At 38.6% G+C, this 14185-nt stretch overlaps 1 pseudogene; it reads left to right on the top strand.

The window, feature by feature from the left end:
• The first annotated feature begins 12282 nt into the window (after positions 1 to 12282).
• On the top strand, positions 12283 to 13971 carry LOC100447231 (zinc finger protein 101-like; annotated as a pseudogene).
• The last annotated feature ends 214 nt before the right edge of the window (positions 13972 to 14185 follow it).

The following is a 14185-nucleotide window of genomic DNA, read 5'->3' as shown; positions in this document are numbered from 1 at the left end:
AGAAATGATAATAGTACCCTGCTACACATACACATACACAGTTAGAAGATAATTGACATAATGAACATAAAGCCTTTGGTGTACAGTAGGAACTCAACATGTGTTCCACTGTAAACCCGCAGGGGCTGTTTGGGCTGTTTACTATTGAATCTCCAGTGCTGAGCACAGTGCCTAGCAAGTAATAGGCATTTAAGAAATGTTTACGGAAAGGAGGAATGAACGAATGACTCCTTAGAGCGATCCTCATGGTTCAGATTCTTAGCATTAATTTTAGGTTGTTGCAGCATCCTTCTTCAGGGTCTTCTTGATGCTAATTTTGCCTTTCTCTAATCTATTTTCCAAAATGCCCATAGGGTTTTGGAAAATGCAAATCTGATCATGTAATTTTTTCGGCTAATTCTTAAGAGGTTTTCCATTGCACCCCAGAGAAAACCTAATCTTCTTAGCATGGTTTAGGATGTCTTTCAGCTTTGGCCAACGTTCACTTCTCTTTCTCCAGAAAAATCCTTTAAGAGCCTGGGGCTCCTTAACATGTGATATTTCTTCCTTCTCAAGGTCTATTGATTGAATTGAATTTTGCTGCCTGTAACACAAACCTAGTTACATAGGCTTAATCAATTTTTTTCCCCCTCACTTAACAAGAAATCTGGAGGTGAGCAGTTCCGAGCTTGTTGAGCTGGGTCTTTAAAATTTTTTTATTTATTTTTGTTATTTTTATTTATTTATTTTGAGACCAAGTCTTTCTCTGTCGTCCAGGCTAGAGTGCAGTGGCATGATGTCGGCTCACTGCAACCTCTGCCTGCCAGGTTCAAGCGATTCTCCTGCCTCAGCCTCCAGTGTAGCTGGGACTACAGGTATGCACCACCACCCCCAGCTAATTTTTGTATTTTTTTAAGTAGAGATGGGGTTTCACCACATTGGCCAGTTCAGGTCTTGAACTCCTGACCTCAAGTGATCCACCTGCCTCAGCCTCCCAAACTGTTGGGATTACAGGCGTGAGCCACCATGCCCACCCTGTTGAGCTGTTAAAGAAGTTTTAATGGACTCAGAGTCTGTCTAGTCTCTTGCTTACTCTTAAAAACTGCAACCAGCTACATCAACAGTATAACTATTAGGATTAAGAGCTGAGAACACCTGTGTCAACTTCTGGAATTAAAAAAAAAGGGGAGAGAGAAAGAGACAGAATTTAAGGCTAAAGACTGAGTATGTAAATACCCAATTCAGCATGGCTTAGTTGTTGGTTCTGGGAAATGCCCAATTCAGCATGGCTTAGTTGTTGGTTCTGGGAAATGCCCAGTTCAGCACGGCTTAGTTGTTGCCCCAGGAAAAGACTGTAACCAGTAGGTAACTTCACTGTTTGCTTCAGGAAATTTCTGCACATTGCTATATTTGAAGCAGCAGTCTATTCACCTGGGCAAACAACTCACTTAAAACAACGGTTTGCTTCCCAAGACTTACTTCAAGACCCTCACCTTGCTATGTGCACCTCTTCTAAGCTATTATGTCCTGAACTTGGCCTGATCCCAACTGGTTCCCTGTCTCTAAAGATCCACCTTAAACCACTTGAGTCTAAACTCAAAATCCTATGTTCTTCTCTGACCTTCCCCTTTGGAGATACTATGGAGACTGTTGAGGTGGTGTTTTCTCTCTTTTCCTGCAATGAGTTCTGATACATGTAGCTTTGTTTTGTTATAGGTTGTCTGGTGATATTTTGGGGGTTTCAGTACTATCTTTAGATGTGGCTTCTGTCCTGTCTTCGGAGATATGTCTTTATTCCAGGATCAAAGAAACGGTGAAGAGTGAAGGACAAAAGCACATGCCAACTCAATCTTACCTTTTCTTAACAATTGGGATTGTTGAAAAATGTATACTTCAGTACCACTCTGCTGATAAGAAAACCAAAGTAGTTCACTTTTCTGTTCCATAAAACAATACACAAGGTAGGATGAGTACTTCTATTTTTTAAATCTTAATATTCTATCAGTGCCTATATATACGGTTCAGAAAAAGGTAGTTGAATAACATAGAAAATTTAGTTTGCATGAAATACCTTCAATGCTGAGCTGCTTAATTGGAATTATCATTAATAATTATTGGCCCTCATTTGCAAGAATTGTCAAAAATAGGAATTCTAGGCCAGGCGCAGTGGCTCACACCTGTAATCCCGGCACTTTGGGAGGCCGAGGTGGGCGGATCATGAGGTCAGGAGATCAAGACCATCCTGGCTAACATGGTGAAATGCTGTCTCTACTAAAAATACAAAAAATTAGCCGAGCATGGTGGCGGGCGTCTGTAGTCCCAGCTACTCGGGAGGCTGAGGCAGGAGAAGGCAGGAGAATGGCGTGAACCCAGGAGCCGGAGCTTGCAGTGAGCCGAGGTAGCACCATTGCACTCCAGCCTGGGTGACAGAGCAAGACTCTGTCTCAAAAAAAAAAAAAAAAAAAAAAAAAAAAAAGGGATTCTAAGTGATCCTTTCCTAGGATGGCCTCAGCATGTTTCTCAGAAATGGAACAACTGAGGGGGCTGGTTCCATAAAACATGGATGCCAGAGAACTCTGAATTCTCAACTGTGGCTTATTGAGCCTCCCATATTTAAAACTTCTTCCAACTGCAAATGTGACATGTGCTAATGCAAAAATTTATACACTGTAAAATGAAAGCTCCCACTCCCACTGTCAACAGGCCCATCCACCATACCCCCTGCCACCCTAGAGAACTATTAATACTTTGGTTTACAGCCTTTCAGATCACCTTTCCATGCATTTAGGAATCTATGTATATATGAACATAAAAATGTTGTATGTTATATTAATCATATTACATAAAATGTCCCGCAAGTTGGTTTTTCTACTGTTTTTTTTAAGAGAGATTTTTATGTCAGTATCCATAGTTCAAATAATGTATTAAAATCACCAAGTAGGTTCCATTGCAGGAGTGCACTCTAACCTGCCTAACTCAATCCGCTACTTGAGCTATTTCTTCCCCTTCCTCCCCTTTTTCTTCATTTTCTTCTTTCCTTTTTGCTGTTTATTTTATTTTATATTTTTTGAGACAAGGTGTCACTCTATCACCTAGGCTGGAGTGAAGTGACACAATCACGACTTACTGCAACCTTCATCTCCTGGGCTCAGGCGATCCTCCTCCCTCAGCCTCCCAAGTAGCTTGGGACTACAGTTGTATGCCGCCACATCTGCCTAGTTTCTAAATTTTTTGTAGAGGTGAGATCTTACCATGTTGCCTAGGCTTCTTTTTGCTATTACAAGCAATCCTATAACAAACTTCTTTGTAGCTAAGACAAGTTTCAAATAATTTTCAGTTTTTCAGTGTTGGTCAATGTGGTGGGTGAAATGTGGCATCTTGTTTCTTTCATTTGCGTTTCCTTAATGAGGAAATAGTTTAGTCTACTGGCCACTCATATTTATTTTGTGAATTGCTTAGACCTGTGCTGTCTAATTTGATAATCACCAGCCAAATGTGGACACTGAGCACTTGAAAGGTGGACAGCCTAAATTGGGTTGTGCTGTCAGTGTAAGATACACAGAAATTTCAAAGACTTGGTTTAAACAAAAGATCTCACTAATATTTTTATATTGGTTATCTTAATATGTCATTAATATTCTTATATTGATTACATATCAATATAATAAGAGATACTGCTTTAAATAATTTTAATGTGACTAATAAAAAATTTAAAATTACATATGTAGCTCACATGATATTTCTACTGGACAGAGATGACTTAGATTTTTCTTTTAATTGGGTTGATTATCTTTTTCTTATTGATTTATAAGAGCTCTTGATATTTTATTAATCCATATTTTTTGACTGCTATATTTATAGCAAATATTTCTTCCGCATCTGTAACTTGTTTTTTACCTTGAATTATGGAGCCTCTTGCCATACAAAGGTTGTAATCTGCCCATTGGCCGGGTGTGGTGGCTCACGCCTGTAATCTCAGCATTTTGGGAGGCTAAGGCGGGCCGATCACGAGGTCAAGAAATTGAGACCATCCTGGCCAACTTGGTGAAACCCCGTCTCTACTAAAAATACAAAAATTAGCAGGGCATGGTGACATGCACCTGTACTCCCAGCTACTCGGGAAGCTGAGGCACGAGAATTGCTTGAACCCAGGAGGTGGAGGTTGCAGTGAGCCGAGATTGTGCCACTGCACTCCAGCCTGGCAACAGAGTGAGACTCCGTCTCAAAAAAAAAAAAAAAAAAAAAAAAAAAGAAAGAATCTGCCCATTATTTTTCTTAACTGCTTCCAGATTTTCATCGTGGTGAAATCTTTCACCATGCCAAAATTACAAAAATAACTTCCTGTGTTTTCTTAAAGTCATTTCTTTCTTTAATGTTTACTTCTTTTAGGTACCTGAGTTTTGTTTGTTTGTTTGTTTGTTTGGTGTGAAATAGCAGAAGTTTTAAAATTTCTATTAAATTATAGGGTGGGTAGAGAAAAGAACACACATCAGATATGTACATAGTTGGATTTTCAGTGAGTGATGGTCATTGGATTGCTTATTCCATATGAAAACCAATTCTCCTAACATCATTTTTTGAGCACTCCCTGCTTTTCCAAATGATGTGAATTGGCTCTTTTCACATGCAGTATAACATTTCTGTAACAAATGAAGCATTTTGAACTCTTCCTCTGTCTCATCAGTATACTTGATTATTCCTGCACCAGAATCTCACTATTTTAATTACCAATGTTTTATAGAATGTTCCTATATCTAGGAGATCAAACCTTTTCACAGATTTATTCATAGGAATGGTCTCTTCCAACAAACTTCAGAATCAGTTTACCAATGTCCAAATTAAATTCTGTTAGAATTTTGATTGAGATTGCATTGACCATATAGATTACTTTGAGGGAGAATTTACATGTTTGCAATATTACTCCTATGCAGGAACATGCTATATCTCTTCATTTATTTATATCTTTAAAATGTGAATCAATAAAATTTTATATTTATTTTAATATCTGCCTTATGCTTTATGTATTAGGATTTTTCTTAATGATTTTCTTGTTCTTGTTACAAGAAAGAAACTTGATGATGTTGAATTGATTTTTTTAACTCTATGTTTTATAATTATGTTGTATCCAATCAACTTAGTTGAATGTTCTTTTGGTTCTTTAGTTTTTCTCTTGATTCTTTTTGATTTTCTGGATACACAATTATGTGATGCCATAGAGCTGGCTTATGCCAGTTTATGAGACTTGATTATTAAGTTTTCAGAAATTTTGTGAGGTGGTTGTTAAACACAGCCATTATTAAGAATTAAATTATGTAAATAAACTAAAAAATACATTAGAGTGCCAATAATAATTTAAAATAAACAAAAAATGTAAAAAAAGAGTTAAATTATGTAAACTTACAATTAAATAGATTATATAAAAGACTAAGGTAATAAATGCTCAAAACTCATCATGTCCTAATTGTTTTCTTACATTTTACTATTATCTATGCTCTTGAGGTTATTTATTTCTTCTGTTTCTATATAATGGAAATTCTTTATGACAGTATGCTATTGTGTCTCTTCCAACTCCACATTCAGTGATGTCCCTCTGGTAGGTTGAAAGCAACCGTCACAGGAGTACTGTATTTACACTATAGAAACCAGCAAATGTTACCATTTAGGTCTTGATTTATTGTTTTGTTAACTGTCTAGACTTAATAATGTAATGGAGAAAATGTTAATAATGGAAATTTCTATGGTTTGGGCATGGTTTGTGTTTGTTCCCATCAAAACTCATGGTGAAATTTAATCCGCAATGTGGTGGTGCTGGGGGTCAGGGGATGGGTCCCTCTTAATGTTTTGGTGCCATTCTCACAGTATTGAATGAGTCCTCACTCCAATGAGACTGGATTAGTTCTCGAGGGAACAGAGTAGTTCCCAAGAGAGTGGGTTGTTATAAAGCCAGGATGTCTTTCAGATTTTTGTCTGTCTTCACGCATGTCCACTTCCCCTTTGACGTTCTCTACCACGTTATGATGCAGTACAAAAGCCCTTGCCAGAAACCAGGGCCATGCCCTTGAACTTCCCAGCCTGCAGAACTGTGTGAGCTAAATAAACCTCTTTTCTCCTTTCTCTTCCTTCCTTCCTTCCTTCCTTCCTTTCTTTCTTTCTTTCTTTCTTTCTTTCTTTCTTTCTTTCTTTCTTTCTTTCTTTCTTTCTTTCTTTCTTTCTTTTTCTTTCTTTCCTTTCTTTCTCTTTCTTTCTTCTTTTCTCTTTCTTTCTCCTTCCTTCCTTTCTTCATTCCTTCCTCTTTCTTTCTCCCTTTCCTTTCCTTTCCTTTCCTTTCCTTTCCTTTTCCTTTTCCTTTTCCTTTTCCTTTCCTTTCCTTTCCTTTCTTCTGTTCCCCAGGCTGGAGTGCAGTGGAATGATCTTGGCTCACTGCAACCTCCACCTCCTGGGCTCAAGTGATCCTCCCACCTCAGCCTCCCAAGTAGCTGGAATTGCAGGTGTGTGCCACCACATCCAGCTAATTTTTTGTAGTTTTCTTTTGTAGAGACAGGGTTTCAATATGTTGCCCAGGCTGGTCTTGAACTCTGAGGCTCAGACAATCCACCTGCCTTGGCCTCTCAAAGTGCTGAGACTATAGGTGTGGGTCACCACACCTGGCCAAACCTCTTTTCTTTATAAATTACCCAGTCTCAGATATTTTGTTAGGATGACACAAAACAGACAAGACAGAGATTAAACTTGTGAATGTGTCATACCTGTAGTCGTTACATTGTGAAAAACACAAAAAATTGAGGAAATAAATACTCTTGAAGTATTTGAAAACTATTTTTCAATTTAACCAAGAAGTTGCTCATATCATTGACCAACAAGTCAAGTTCAGGCAAGTTGTTTCACTTTAATTTTAAGTTGTTCCATTTTAATTTTAAGTTGTTCATATATAAATAAAACCAGCAACCAACATTCATACTGGGAACTACACTCAGAACCAGTTGTTTATCATATATCATCATACCACTGATTTTACAGCATATAAATAATGAAAGTCTCTCTTTCAAATATTATGTCTTATCTTATTTTTTGCATCTACTGCATCGGCTAGGGCTCTAATACAATGTGGAATAACAGCAGTGTTTCTCGACATTCTTGATGTGATCCTAATTTTAATGTTTCTATTTTGTTATTAAAAATGATGTTGTTCTGGATTTCTGGTAGATATTAGTGAGAGTTCTGGAATTTCATTTGAATACTTTCCTTCCTACATACTAATAGGAAACTTCTGCTGCTGGTTCTAGGAAAATTATTAAAAATAATTCTTCCATTTTCTACAATTCTTTATTTTCCTTCCAAATTGTATGACCATATGGATTCCAGAGTCCTAGCAACACTTGGCACAACATCACACTTAAACAAAACACCTCTTGTGGCTCCCTGAAAAAACATGCCTATACTCCTTGTTTCTACTCCCTAGCCCATCATTACTCTTATGTCAATTTATGCCACTCTTATGCCACACGTGCTTTTGTTCCCTGTACCCACCCCACACCACTAAAACTCCTCAAGCTGAAGTTATTAGAGACCTCGATTGTGCCAAGTCCACTTGGTAATTCACTGTCCTCATCTCAGAGCATTAACTATTATTATCCACTTGACCATCTTTCCTTCAATCCCTTTCTCTGCTTGGCATCTGGGGCATCATGCTATTTTGACCTTATTCCTTCTTCATTGGCCACTCCTTTTTAGTTTTCTTTACTTGCTGTGTTCGTCTGTTCTTGTGCTGCTATGAAGAAATACCAGATCCTGGGTGATTTATAAAGAAAAGAGGTTTAATATGCTCATGGTTCTGCAGGCTGTGCAGGCATGGTGCCGGCATCTGCTCTGCTTCTGGGGAGGCCTCAGGAAGCATTTACTCATGGTGAAAGGCAAAGCGGGAATAGGCGCATCACATGGCAAGAGTAGGAGCAAGAGAGGGAGTAAGAGAGAGAGAAGAATGAGGTCCTAGACTCTTTTAAACAACCAGATCTTGTGCGAACTGAGTGAGAACCCACTCATCACCAAGGGGATGGTGCTAAGCCACTCATGAAGGATCCATCCTATGACCCAATCACCCCCCACCAGACCCCACCCCCAACATTGGGGATTACATTTCAGCATGAGATTTGGAGGGGACAGACATGCAAACTATATCACTTACTTCTCTTCCTCATTTTTGTCTCTGTATGTGGAAACTCCTGGTGAGCTTGAGCTTAGTCCTCAGCCCTCTTTTCTACCCAGTTCGATGGCTTCAAGTACAATTTATTTGCTGACAACTTCTACATTTATGTTTGCCAAACTTCTTTCTAGAGTATTCAAATACATACTCCTATATCCATTTGGATATCTCAGAGACATCTCAACTTTAATGAAGCCAAAATCATACTCTTAATTCTGAGCCCTTCCTCCAAGTCTACTCTGTTTTCATCATTACTTTCCTAGCTAATGACACTATTATTGGCTTATACCACAATCTATAACTCACACAGGATTCTGTTCTTCCTCTCACTTCCACAGTGGGTTTGTATAAACCAAACCCTACAGCCAAGTAATGTGATACACTTAATGAAGGGTTGGTAGCTATAGCCCCTTGGTCAAATCCAGTTTGCTACCTGTTTTTGTAAATAAAGTTTTATTGAAAAGCACCGTAGAATTCAATTGTATTTTGTCTATAGCTTCTTTTGTGCTATAATGGCAGAGCTGAGTAGTTGAACAGAGATCATATGGAACAGAGATCAAAAAGCTTAAACTATTTACTATCTTGTGTTCGCTATAGAAAATGTTTGCCAACTCTTCTTTTAATTGGCTGGAATACCACTGACCCAACCTGAACTATGGGACTGACAATGTTTACGTTGAAAGTGTTTCAGTTCTCTGCCATGTTATAACAAACTACCACCACATTTTGTGGCTTAAAACAATCATTTGTTGTTGTTCATGATTTGTAGATTGACAGGGGGTGGGAAGATCTTCTGTGTCACATGGTATTGGCTGGAGAGCTAGACTTGGTGGTTGGAAGGTCCAGAACTGCTTCACTCCCATGGCTGACAGTTGGTCTCTACCTGGGTCTTAAATGGGGCTGTCAGCTGAAACCGTCATTTTTCTTTGATGTGGATCTCTCCCATGTGACTGCTTGGACTTCCTCAGAATATGTCAGCTAGGTTCCAAGAATGGACATTCTTAAAGAACAATCACCAATATGCAAATGCTTATGAAGCCTCTGCTTTGCAACATTTAATAATATCAATTTATGAGGAGAAGGGACTCCTCCTCAACTCATTCTATGAACCAGCATCATCCTGATACCAAAACCTGGCACAACAAAAAACAAACCTCAGGCCAATATCCTTGATGAACATTGATACAAAAATTCTCAACAAAATACTAACAAATAGAATCCAGCAGCACACCAGAAAGTTAATCTACCATGATCAAGTAGGATTTATCCCTGGTATGCAAGGCTGGTTCAACATATGCAAATCAATAAACATGATTCATCACATAAACAGAACTAAAGATGAAAACCACATGATTATATTAATAGATGCAGGAAAGGCTTTGGACAAAATTCAACATCCCTTCATGTTAAAAACTCTCAACAAACTAGGTATTGAAGGAACATACCTCAAAATAATAAGAGCCATCTATGACAAACCTACAGCCAAAATCATATTTAGTGGGCAAAAACTGGAAGCATTCCCCTTGAAAACTGGCACAAGGCAAGGATGCCCTCTTTTATCACTCCTATTCAACATAGTGTTAGAAGTCCTGGCTAGAGCAAACAGACGGGAGAAAGAAATAAAGGGCATCCAAAAAGAAAGAGAGGGAAGTGAAACTATCCCTCTTTGCAGGCTACATGATTCTATATCTAGAAAACCCCATAGTCTTACCAAAAGCTCCTTGAGCTTTTAAGCAACTTCAACAAAATTTCAGAATACAAAATTAATGTACAAAAATCACTGGCATTCCCATACACCAACAACAGCCAAGCCAAGAGCCTAAGCAGGAACCCAATCCCATTCGCAGTTACCACAAAAAGAAGAAAATACCAGGAATGTAGCTAACCAGGAAGGTGAAAGATCTCTACAATGAGAAGTACGAAACACTACTCCAAGAAATCAGAGATGATACAAATGGAAAAACATTTCATGCTTATGGTTAGGAAGAATCAATATTGTTGAAATGATCATACTGCCTGCTGTTCCTATCAAATTACTAATGACATTTTTCACAGAACTGGAAAAAATGATTTTAAAATTCATATGGAACCAAAAAAGAGCCCAAATAGCCAAGTCAATCCTAAGCAAAAGAACAAAGCAGCAGGCATCATGCTACCTGACTTCAAACTATACTACAGGGCTACATTAACCAGAACAGCATGGTTCTGGTACAAAAACAGACACATAGACCAATGGAACAGAATAGAGAGCCCAGGAATAAGACCAAACACATACAACCATCTGATCTTCAACAAAGCTGACAAAATAAGCGATAGGGAAAGAACTCCCTATTCAATAAATGGTGCTGGGATAACTGGCTATCCATATGCAGAAGATTGAAACCAGCCCCCTTCTTTACACCACATACAAACATCAACTCAAGATGGATAAAAGACTTAAATGTAAAACCCCAAACTATAAAAACCCTGGAAGACAACCTAGGCAATACCATTCTGGACATAGGAAAGGGTAAATATTTCATGATGAAGACACCAAAAGCAATGCAAGAAAAGCAAAAATTGACAAATGGGATCTAATTAAACTAAAGATCTTCTGCACAGCAAAACAAACTATCAACAGAGTGAACAGACAACCTACAGAATGGGAGAAAATTTTTGCAGACTATATCTGACAAAGCCCTAATATCCAGCATCCACATGGAACTTAAACAAATTTACAGGAAAAAAACAAATCACCTCATTAAAAAGTGAGCAAAGGCATGAACACTTTTCAAAAGAAGACATACGTGCAGCCAACAAGCATATGAAAGAAAGTCACTGATTATTAGAGAAATACAAATCAAAACCACAACGAAGTACCATCTCACACCAGTCAGAATGGCTGTTATTAAAAGTCAAAAAATGACAGATGCTGGCAAGGTTGTGAGAAAAGGGAACACTTACATACTGTTTTGGGAGCATAAATTCGTTCAATCATTGTGGAAAGCAGTGTGGCAATCCCTAAAAGGGCTGAAGATGGAACTACTATTTGACCCAGCAATCCCATTACTGGGTCTATACCCAAAGGAATATAAATCATTGTATCATAAAGACACATGCAAGGGCATGTTCATTGCAGCAGTATTCACAATAGCAAAGAAATGGAATCAACACAAATGCTCCTCAATGATAGACTGGATAAGAAAATGTGGCACATGTACATCATGGAATACTATGCAGCCATAAAAAACAACAAGATCATATCCTTTGCAGGAATATGGATGGAGCTGCAGGCCATTATCCTTAGCAAACTAACACAGAAACAGAAACAGATAACCACATGTTCTCATTTTTAAGTAGGAGCTAAATGATGAGAACACATGGATACAGCGAGGGAAACAACAGATGTGGGCGCCTACTTGAGGGTGAAGGGTGCGAGGGGGAGCGGATCAGAAAAAATACTTATTGAGTACTAGTCTTAGTACCTGGGTCATGAAATAATTTGTACAACAATCTTTTGTGACATGAGTTTATCTATAAAACAAACCTGTACAATTAACCCTGAACCTAAAATAAAAGTTTTTAAAAAATTAATTTGGCCCAAACTGGTCACGTGGCCAAGTTCAGAGTAAATGTGAGAGAGAAATACACAAAGGTGTGAGTATGGGAGGTATGGTTCATTGGGACCCCCAAAATACAGTGTACCTCATGGTGATTCCCTAAAAACCCAACAGAAGAGTGAATGAGTGCTGGGCAGAGTTTTAAAAAATGTCTACTATGAGCTACTAAAGTTTTAACTTGCTTAATTTGAATAAAATGTTGAATTTTATTAAATCCTTCTTTAGCATTTTTGAGTTGGTTATATAATTTTTCTTTTAGTTTATTAATGTTGTTTCACAGTTACATAAATTCATTTAAAAATTAATTCATTTAAAATTTGGACTATTTGATTCCTGGATGAACTTTTTAATCATAATATATTATGTACTGTAGGATTCAATTTTCTAATAACTTATTTATGACTTTTGCATTTAAGATTATAAATAAGATTAGGGGATTTCAATTCCTCTGGGAGGCCACTGGTAGTCCTGATACTGCAGCTTCTGTTGCATGGGACCTGCTGTGGCTGCCTGAATCGTAGAGAGGATGCCAGGGCACCAGAAAGCTGGAAATGGACTCAGTAGGCTTTCAGAATGTGGCTGTGAACTTCACCCAGGAGGAGTGGGCTTTGCTGGGACCTTCCTGGAAGAATCTCTACAGAAATGCAATGCTGGAAGCCTTCAGGAATCTGGTGTCTGTAGGAATCAAATGGAAAGACCAGGACATTGAAAATCTGTCCCAAAATCCTGGGAGAAAGCTAAGAAATAATATGGTGGAGAGACTCTGCAGATGTAAAGAAGGAGTCAATGTGGAGAAACCCGCAGCCAGAAAGCAGATTGTCATCTGAACAAGAAAATTCGTACTGGAGTAAAACCGTGCAAAGGCAGTGTGTGTGGAAAAGTCTTTGTACATCATTCATTCCTTCATAGGCACATGAGCTCACTCTGGACACAAACAATATGAGTGTGGTGGGGAATATGGAGAAAAGCCCCATAAACATAAACAATGTGGGAGAGCCTCTATTTCTCCCAGAAGTGGTCCAAGACTCATGGTAATATGCACTAGAAAGGGATGTTATAAATGCAAGCTATGAGGCAAAGCCCTTAATTTCCCTATTTATTTCACAATGAACTCACACTGGAAAGAGGTTCTATAAATGTAGAGAAATTGTGAAAGCCTTCACTGTTTTCATTTACTTTCAAATACATGAAAACATTCACACTGGAGAAAAATGCTGTGAATGTAAACTGTGGAAAAACATTTGATGATTGTCCCAGTTCCTTTCATTTTAATTTTTAATTAAATTAAATTTATTTTTTGAGGTGGAGCCTCACTCTGTCACCCAAGTTGGAGTGCAGTGGCGTGATCTCAGCTCACTGTAACCTCTGCCTCCTGGGTTCAAGCAATTATCCTGTCTCAGCCTCCCGAGTAGCTGGGATTACAGGCATGCACCACCACATCTGGCTAATTTTTGCATTTTTAATAGAGATGGGGTTTCACCAGGTGAAACCAGGCCAGGCTGGTCTTGAACTCCTGACCTCAGGTGATCCACCTGCCTTAGCCTCCCAAAATGCTGGGATTAAAAGGTGTGAGCCAATGCGCCTGGCCCTAGTTCCTTTCAAATACATGTTAGAACTTACACTGGAGAAAACCCTTACCAGTGCAAACACTGTGGTAAAGCATTCATTTCTTCAACTTACCTTTGGACATATGAAATCAGAGCTCATGTTCTCGAGAAATCTCATGAATGTAAGGAATGTCGGAAAAGATGCAATTGTTCCAGTTTCCTTTGAAGACACAAAAAAACACATAGTGCAGGAAACCTTCATGAACGTAAAAAATGTGGTGAAGTCTTTAGATGTCCCACGTCCCTTCGAGCACATGAAAGAACTCATATTGGAGAGAAACCCTATGAATGTAATACATGGGGCAGAACCTTTAATTATCTCAGTTCCTTTTGAAGACATGAAAAAACTCATACTGGAGAAAAATCCTATGAATGTGAAAGATGTGGTAGGACCTTTGGGTGGTGCAGTTCCCTTGGAAGACATGAAAGGACTCACACTAAAGAAAAACCCTATGACTGTAAACAATGTGGGCAAGTCTTCAGTTTTTAAAATTACCTTTGACTACAGGAAAGAACTCATTTTGCCCAGTGCAGCCAGTACTTTGAGAGACTGAGGCAGGAGGATCATCTGAGTCCAGCAGTTTGAGACCAGCCTGGGCAACATAAAAAGACCTTGTATCAAAAAAGAAAAAAGAAAAAAAATATTAACTGGGTGGGGTGGTATGTGCCGGTAGTTTCAAGTACTCAGAAAACTGAGGCAGGAGGATCGCTTGAAGCTGAGAGATGGAGGTGACAGTGAGCAGTGAGCCATGATCACATCACTGCACTCCAGCCTGGCCAACATAGCAAGACTCTGTCTC

The sequence above is a fragment of the Pongo abelii genome, chromosome 8 (genome assembly GCF_028885655.2).
Source record: "Pongo abelii isolate AG06213 chromosome 8, NHGRI_mPonAbe1-v2.0_pri, whole genome shotgun sequence".
Taxonomy (NCBI): Eukaryota; Metazoa; Chordata; class Mammalia; order Primates; family Hominidae; genus Pongo; species Pongo abelii.
Note: the sequence above shows the minus strand (reverse complement) of the source record. Positions and strands in the feature narration are given on the sequence as shown.